Consider the following 8,292-nt stretch of genomic DNA (forward strand, 5'->3'; position numbering starts at 1 on the left):
AGGAGTCCACTTGATCAGTTCAGTTTAGTCGCTCAATCGTGTCTGACTCTTTGAGACCCCACGGACTGCAGCACGCCAGGCTTCCTTGTCCATCACCAGCTCCCGGAGCTTGCTCAAACTCATGTTTGAGCAAACCAAACTCGGTAATGCCATCCAACCATCTCATCCTCTGTCGTCCCCTTCTCCTCCCTCCTTCAATCTTTCCCAGCATCAGGGTCTTTGCCAATGAGTCAGTCCTTTGCATCAGATAGCCAAAGTATTGGAGCTTGACTTCAGCATCAGTCCTTCCAATAAATATTCAGGACTGATTTCCTTTAAAATTGATGGGCTGGATCTTCCTGCAGCCCAAGGGACTCTCAATAATTGGTCAAAAATATTTCAAAACCTACCACAGGTTTATACGGTGATATTCCCTCTCTTTACCTTACTTCAAGTTATATTCCCACTCTCCTTCTGGGGAAAAGAGAAAAGAGAAAACAACGGTTTCTAAGCTCTATCAGAGATCCACCTTCTCACTAGTCAAACAGCACCAGTGCCATACTACTTAGCTTTTAAAGGACACTGCATATACTCAAGTTAACAACTAAGAGCTAACTGATCATTGCTGACTTATAGCTGCCTCACAAGAAGAAATAAAAGATAGGTTTGTTTCAAATCAAAGGAGGACTTTTTCCTTATTGGTCAGTGGTTAAGAATCTGACTGTCAATGCAGGGGACACAAGTGTGATCCCTGGATCAGGTTTGATCCTGCATGCCACAGGGCAACTAAGCCTGTGTGCCAGTATTATCAAAGCCTGTGCACCCTAGAGCCTGTGCTCCACAACAAGAGAAGCCACCGCTCACCCCAACAAGAGAAAGCTCTCACGCAGCAATAAAGACCCATCAAAACCAAATAAATAAATTTTTAAAAATAAAACCAAAGGAACTTCACAACCTGTGAAATCATGCAGACCACTTCTTCTGAGCAGGCATTAATCCTTTATAATGCACTTACACACCCCACAAAAAGTTTCTTATGACAACAATAAAATCTTAACAGTAAGTTTTCATTTTTAAAGAGGACTGGGGAATCAACACTTCAAAAGTACAGGCTTCACTTCAGACCAGTTCAAACCTTCAAGACTGGTTTATACTCTCTATATGCAGTTTATACTCATGGGAGCCGAGTTAGCAACCAGTTTCTGTCAAAACACAAATCCTGAAATAAACCCATCCTCCTCCTGGTTCTCCTACCATTTCTCACCAAACAATACAAGTCACTCAGGTTAATACCAAGAGACACCACTGATGAGCAGTGCACAGGCTGACCAGTTACCAGGAAAGGGAAGCAGAGGTGTTACCGCTGTTCTAGCCCAGTTCTGAAGGCAGCTCTCTGAGAGCTGGTCCAGCCCACATATAGAGAGAGAGGCCAGAGGAAACCAGAGCAGCAGGAAACAGGCAGGAGGGGCAATTACCACAAACCTTTCCCATGGCCTCATTCCCATGCCACCACTTCCAGTCATATTTCAATCATAACAAAAACCTCCCTTCTTTCAATCGTTTTCTTAATTACTGAAGGTCAGAAACAAGGAAGCAGACAGAGGAAATCAGAGCTGTGGGAAACAAGGAGGACAGGAGTGGAGGAAAAAAATCTCACCACACGTGTGAACTAGCCTTAAGGAGACAAACTCAGGAGGAACACACTGGAAGCAAGCAGAAAAGTAGTGTAGGAGAAACTAATCACTTTTGCCTGGATAAGCCACGCAATGAGAGGGCAGTCCTAGCCAAGGGCTCTGAAGAGATGCTGGGGTATGGGAAGACCCTTCATCTCCAGCGAGTGAATTTATTCCCTTTCCTGAGACAGACAGATCCCGCCCCAAGAGTCACCCAATCCTTAGGATTACATTCACTTTCCTTCCACTTTTATTAGACAAACTAAACTACAACTAAAAATTATGAATGTACAACTCATAACGGAAAAGTGAGGAACACACTGATTACTGACACTTTTGATTTTAAAAGTACTATCATAATCAAAGAGAAAATATACAGTAATTGGGCTCACTCAAAAAGTGAATTATATGCCCTTCAAATAAAAGATGATCTTTAGGTACCCTGTGAAGACCTTTAAAAGTTCTCAATTGTTACGGCACACAAGGGCAGAACACAGCAAGCCTAAATACTGGCGGAGACACCTTGAAAACACGCAGAAACAATATCCAACAGAGGTGGAAGTGAACTGCAGGATTAGGTCAAACAGGAAATAAAAGGAATGATGATGGAATCAACTAACTCCTAGAGACAACAAGGAAGAGATCAGAGTGGTGAGAACAGTGATGGTACCTGAGATACCTGGACAACTAATCAGATTGAAAACCCAGGGGAAAAGGTGGGAATGCCGAGTGGGAAAAGTGATTCAGCGGCAAAGAAAACTGAGATGCAATGCACCAATGAAAAGAATAAGATTTGGAATAAAATAAAAGAGAGCGTTTTAGTTTACAAAACCCCTCTCAAACCTACACACTAAAGAACAACCGTGACACAGCCAGCCTACAGGAACTAGGACCGAAGAGGAAAACTGAATCCCAAGACTCTGGCACCAAAGCCTTCCAGAATGAGGAGGAGAAGTAGAACTGAACTATGCCTCCGGGCTGCCAGGAAAGCCTAGAGAGTACAGAAGTTGGGCTCTGAGATGTCCAGTTCCAGGACTAGCGACAGGCGTGAACGCGGAAAGGTGGTCATTGACAGCGTGGCGCGGGAGCTCGAGCGGACAGGCTGGAAGGGACAACGGTGGGAGAGAAAAACCACACCCTCCAGGACAGAAACCCGAGGGGGGGAGGGGCAGGCGCCCCCTGGGGCTGGGTGGGGCTGGGCTGACAAGGAAGGGGTAGGCAGAAAGGAGCGCAGGACAACCAGCGGTGGAGAGGAAGGACAGCACCCAGGCCTGGGCAAACTGAGGACGCACGAAACCGGCGAAGGAAGCTCGGCCCAACATCAGGGTGGACGCTGGGGCAGTAGGAAGGGCGCTGGAGGAAAGAAGAGCTGAACCATGGTCTACTGAGCGCAAGCTGTAGCGGTCAAGGAGCTGGAACGGGGAAGGAGAGAGAGAAGGTGCCAATTACCGCTGCTGCTCTCGCTGGACTCGGGACCCGCCGCCGCCGCCGCCGCTCGTTACCTGCCAATGTGCCTCTTACAAAGCGGCGGCGGCGGCAGAGGCGGCCCGGCCCGTCACGTGACTCCGCGTCACGGCCGAAGGAGGAGCCAACACACGTAGCTCGCCGCGCGGCTCATCAACCCGCCTACGGAGCGCGTTGTTTCCTGTAGCCACCCAACTCCCACCCCGAGAGGCCAACAGCTGCGGGTCAAGGGAAGGCACGCAGATGGAGTCAACGAGGGAGATTTTATGCAGTTTCTCGAACTCGGGAGTTCTCAGAGACGTACTACCCACCGCGTCCAAGAACAGCTCGTCGTCGCTGTGTGATGACCACACAAGGCACCACAGGTCGCTCCACTGCCTACGGCCGCCTTTCCGTCATCACGTGATGTGGTCCGACCACTCAAGACAAACCCAGCCTCCCAAACCTTGTGCGAGGGGACTACGACTCCCAAACTGCTGTACAGCAAAGGCACCCACCACCACATCCTTTCCCTCCTGAGTTCGTTAGATGGTGCGCCTGTGACTTCGGTACGAGGGAAGGCCAAGGCGGAAAGTTGACAGGGCTACCACCTGAGACTACTAACAGTGGGCGCCGCCTGCCAGGTGGCTGAGTGTCCCTCCTCCTGGGAGATGTAGTTCCGGCGAGGCGTGGGGTTCTGCGAACACGTTCCCGGGCTCGCGCTCCGCCCCGCCCTCTGCGCGGGAAAACGCCAACGGCTCGCAAAGGTAGCCGCTGCGCCCGGCGGGATTCAGGAAGCACCTCCACGGGGCGGACGGACCTCGCAGGTTCTGTCCTGTTCAATGCGGGCTTGAATTCTGCATTCCCAAGCCTCTTCTGCCTGAAAAGACCAGCATTTGTTGAAAAGCCTACTCGTTGTCGGTAGTCATACAACTTCATTTATTAAGTCATAGAATCAACCCTTTGAGGCAGGAATTGTCCGGGTTTTAAGCGTAGAGAAAGAATTCAGTTTCCCAGCTGCACTGACCCAAATCCAAGTTTTCTATCTCCAAACAATGGATAACCTGCCTCTCAAAATGACCTCACCTGTTTTAACTCTACGAATCACACGTGAAGAAGACAGATCAGATCAGATGCTCAGTCGTGTCCGACTCTTTGCGACCCCATGAATCGCAGCACCCCAGGCCTCCCTGTCCATCACCAACTCCCGGAGTTCACTCAGACTCACGTCTATCGAGTCAGTGATGCCATCCAGCCATCTCATCCTCTGTCGTCCCCTTTTCCTCCTGCCCCCAATCCCTCCCAGCATCAGAGTCTTTTCCAATGAGTCAACTCTTCGCATGAGGTGGCCAAAGTACTGGAGTTTCAGCTTTAGCATCATTCCTTCCAAAGAAATCCCAAGGCTGATCTCCTTCACAATGGACTGGTTGGATCACCTTGCAGTCCAAGGGACTCGCAAGAGTCTTCTCCAACACCACAGTTCAAAAGCATCAATTCTTCGGCGCTCAGCCTTCTTCACAGTCCAACTCTCACATCCATACATGACCACAGGAAAAACCATAGCCTTGACTAGACGAACCTTTGTTGGCAAAGTAATGTAGTGGGTCATAATTATGGCACAGTGGTTTTTAGTGTTTTCTCTTTTGCCGGCCTATTGGATCCTCACAGGCATATCCGAAACTGGTTAGACACACGGAGTTTGGAGCCCAGCAGGCCTCACCGCAATTCCAGCATTACTTTGTGACAACATTTCACCTGCTTGTGAAATTAAATGAGATTACGTGAAGTACCACTTCGGCACAGAGTAGTAAGAGTCGGACAAGACGGAAGCGATTTAGCATGCACGCAATCCCTCAATAAATATTGGTAATCATTTTCACACCTTGTATACCCTTTGGACACAACAGGTTTAATAAAGGTGAAAAGGGAGTGAAGCATAAAGTGATATTTGCGTAGGATACTTTGCTGATTACTAACTTGTTAGTTACTAATAGACTCAGTTCATTTCAGTTGCTCATTCATGTTCGACTCTTTGTGATCCCATGGACTGCAGCATGCCAGGCTTCCCTGTCCATCACCAACTTCCGGAGCTTACTGATGTCCATTGAGTCAGTGATGCCATCCAACCATCTCATCCTCTGTTCTTCCCTTCTCCTCCTGCCTTCAATCTTGCCCAGCATCAGGGTCTTTTCCAGTGAGTCATTTCTTCGCATCATGTGGCCAAAGTACTGGAATTTCAGCTTCAGCCTCAGTCCTTCCAGTGAATATTCAGGACTGATTTCCTTTAGGATTGACTGGTCGGATCTCCTTGCAGTCCAAGGGGCTCTCCAGTCTTCTCCAACACACCACTGTTCAAAAGCATCAATTCTTCGGCGCTCAGCTTTCTTTACAGTCCATCTCTCACATCCATACATGACTACTGGAAAAACCATTGCTTTGACTAGACAGACCTTTGTTGGCAAAGTAATATCTCTGCTTTTTAATATGCTGTCTAGGTTGGTTATAGTTTTTCTTCCAAGGAGCAAGCATATTTTAATTTCATGGCTGCAGTCACCATCTGCAGTGATTTTGGAGCCCCCCAAAATAAAATCTGTTGCTGTTTCCATTGTTTCCCCATCTATTTGCCATGAAGTGATGGGACCATGATCTTAGTTTTTTGAATGTTGAATTTTAAGCCAACTTTTTCACTCCCCTCTTTCACTTTCATCAAGAGGCCTCTTTAGTTCTTCACTTTCTGCCATAAGGGTTGTGTCATCTGTATATCTGAGGTTATTGATATTTATCCTGGCAATCTTGATTCCAGTTTATGCTTCATCCAGTCCAGCATTTCTCATGATATATTCTGCATATAAATTAAATAAGCAGGGTGACAATATACAGCTTTGACATACTCCTTTCACGATTTGGAACCAGTCTGTTGTTCCATGTCCAGTTCTAACTGTTGCTACTTGATATGCATACAGATTTCTCAGGAGGCAGGTAAGGTGGTCTGGTATTCCGATCTCTTGAAAAATTTTCCGCAGTTTGTTGTGGTCCACACAGTCAAAGACTTTGGCATAGACAGTAAAGCAGATGTTTTTCTGGAACTCTTGCTTTTTCGATGATCCAGCGGATGTTGGCAATTTGATCTCTGATTCCTCTGCCTTTTCTAAATCCAGCTTGAACATCTGGAAGTTCACGGTTCATGTACTGTTGAAGCCTGGCTTGGAGAATTTTGAACATTACTTTGCTAGCGTGTGAGATGAGTGCAATTGTATGGTAATTTGAGCATTCTTTGACATTGCCTTTCTTAGCTGTAGATTAAATTACTTGAAAAACACTTGAAACCTTGTCCCACTCAGCTCCAGGGAAGCCTTTGTTATTCATCTGAATTGATCAAAGAATACTCAGCCTGTCCCTTTAACAAACAGAACTTATTATCATGACCATTCATGTGTAGATGTGTCTTATCTCTCTTTTGACACTGAGCTAGGGTTGTGTCTGGGCAATTCAGTCTTCCTCTTTTTTGTATTTCTGCTGTATAGAAATGTGTGGGAGAGTCAAAGACGAAAACCACCCTCGAGAGGCAAAGACAATGGAAAGAGCCCAAGAAAGCTCTTCCAAAAGGATGTGGACAAACCTGGTAACAGCTGTCTCTGAGAAGTGGGAAGAGGTTTGTGATTGAGAGTGCTAGTTGAAAGAGACTATAATCTAATCTGTAATGTTTTCATTTCTACATGGAGAAAGTACTGGTTTTAATTGAAGACTAACTTTTAAGAAAAGAGAAACCAGAGACCATGTGTTAGCTTGTACAAGCTATGTTACCTCTCCAGGCCTCAATTATCTCTTGTTATTATATTTTAAATGTCTGTTTTTCTATTCCAGGCATACTGCACTGGGTGCTTTCACTAAATTATCAAGGAAGAAGTCCTACCTAAGACTTAGAATAAGGGGGAAAACTAAAGGCTGCTGCTGCTGCTGCTAAGTTGCTTCAGTCGTGTCCGACTCTGCGACCCCAGAGATGGCAGCGCAGCAGGCTCCCCCGTCCCTGGGATTCTCCAGGCAAGAACACTGGAGTGGGTTGCCATTTCCTTCTCCAGTGCATGAAAGTGAAAAGTGAAAGTGAAGTCGCTCAGTCGTGTCCAACTCCTAGCAACCCTATGGACTGCAGCCTACCAGGCTCCTCCGTCCATGGGATTTTCCAGGCAAGAGTACTGGAGTGGGGTACCATGGCCTTCTCTGAAAACTAAGGGCATCGAAGTCCTAAATCCCCTCTGATTATAGTTCCTACCACCTGAATGCAATAGAACTATCCTCTGAAAATAATCTCTCCTGAGGGATATCACCACCACCTTTTTCTACCCAGCCTGACTGAGAAATTGAAACTAATTTCACACCACCATCCCTTTCATTAGCTTTTGTTTAAGTGCTCTTGGCTGGACTGAAGTGAGAGCATTTTAATGTGATAGAAAATACACTGGAGAAATTCTCAGAAGCCTGGGTTTTTAAGTGTGTAGCTAAGGTAGGTGAGTGAAATTAGTCATTCTGAAATAAGGCCCATCTCAGAAAAAAATCAGTAACTGGTAGCTCACATTTAGGAAGGTTGAATCAATGTGTATAAATTTCAAAGGATTTTCATAATCTAGACAAAAATGAATCACTTTTCAAGTCTAATCTACTTATTTACGGTAAATTATAGGCTCATAAAGGATTTTCACAATATAGATAAAGCTAATCACACTTCAAATTGAATTATTCACTTACAGTAAAATAAATGATCATAATCAAATGTATTATACCCTGGATGAAGAATGTGATAACTCAGGAAGAATGGTCTGTATAGAATCTTAAAAAGAATCTTAAGCAAAAATATACATCATGCAGGGAAGACGGTGACCAGACCCATATATAGGACATTCTGGTCCCTTTGGCAGATCTGCATTTGGCAGATAGAGATGAGTGCTCCATGCCTTACTATTCATAAAGATACCCCGAAATTCCCAACTCACCAACAAGCTAGAATTAAAATTTGTCTTCTCATGATTTTTCTTCCAGAGGTGTGAATGTGTTATTAACTGGAAGACCATATGTTGTTTTGTTTGGCTGAAAATTAGTACAGTGACAATGACAATTTGGAATATACCATCAGTTTCTGAAGTATGTTTATGCCCAGAACCAGCTGTGGGCACGCTGACCTTTGAAAATAGTAAACAAACAG

General features: G+C 45.7%; 1 protein-coding gene across 7 annotated transcripts in view; it reads right to left on the minus strand.

Moving 5' to 3' along the window:
* The window catches only part of UBAP2 (ubiquitin associated protein 2), a 119,721-nt gene extending 115,915 nt beyond the window's left edge, over positions 1-3,806 (minus strand). The window contains exon 1 of one of the 7 annotated variants that reach the window (XM_055578830.1): positions 3,707-3,806. The gene's annotated coding sequence lies outside the window, so the exon portion shown is untranslated. The other 6 variants (XM_055578832.1, XM_055578828.1, XM_055578827.1 and 3 more) reach the window with 6 other exon arrangements.
* Between the last annotated feature and the right edge of the window lie 4,486 nt (positions 3,807-8,292).

Source organism: Bubalus kerabau, chromosome 4, assembly GCF_029407905.1.
Source record: "Bubalus kerabau isolate K-KA32 ecotype Philippines breed swamp buffalo chromosome 4, PCC_UOA_SB_1v2, whole genome shotgun sequence".
NCBI classification, from domain to species: Eukaryota; Metazoa; Chordata; class Mammalia; order Artiodactyla; family Bovidae; genus Bubalus; species Bubalus kerabau.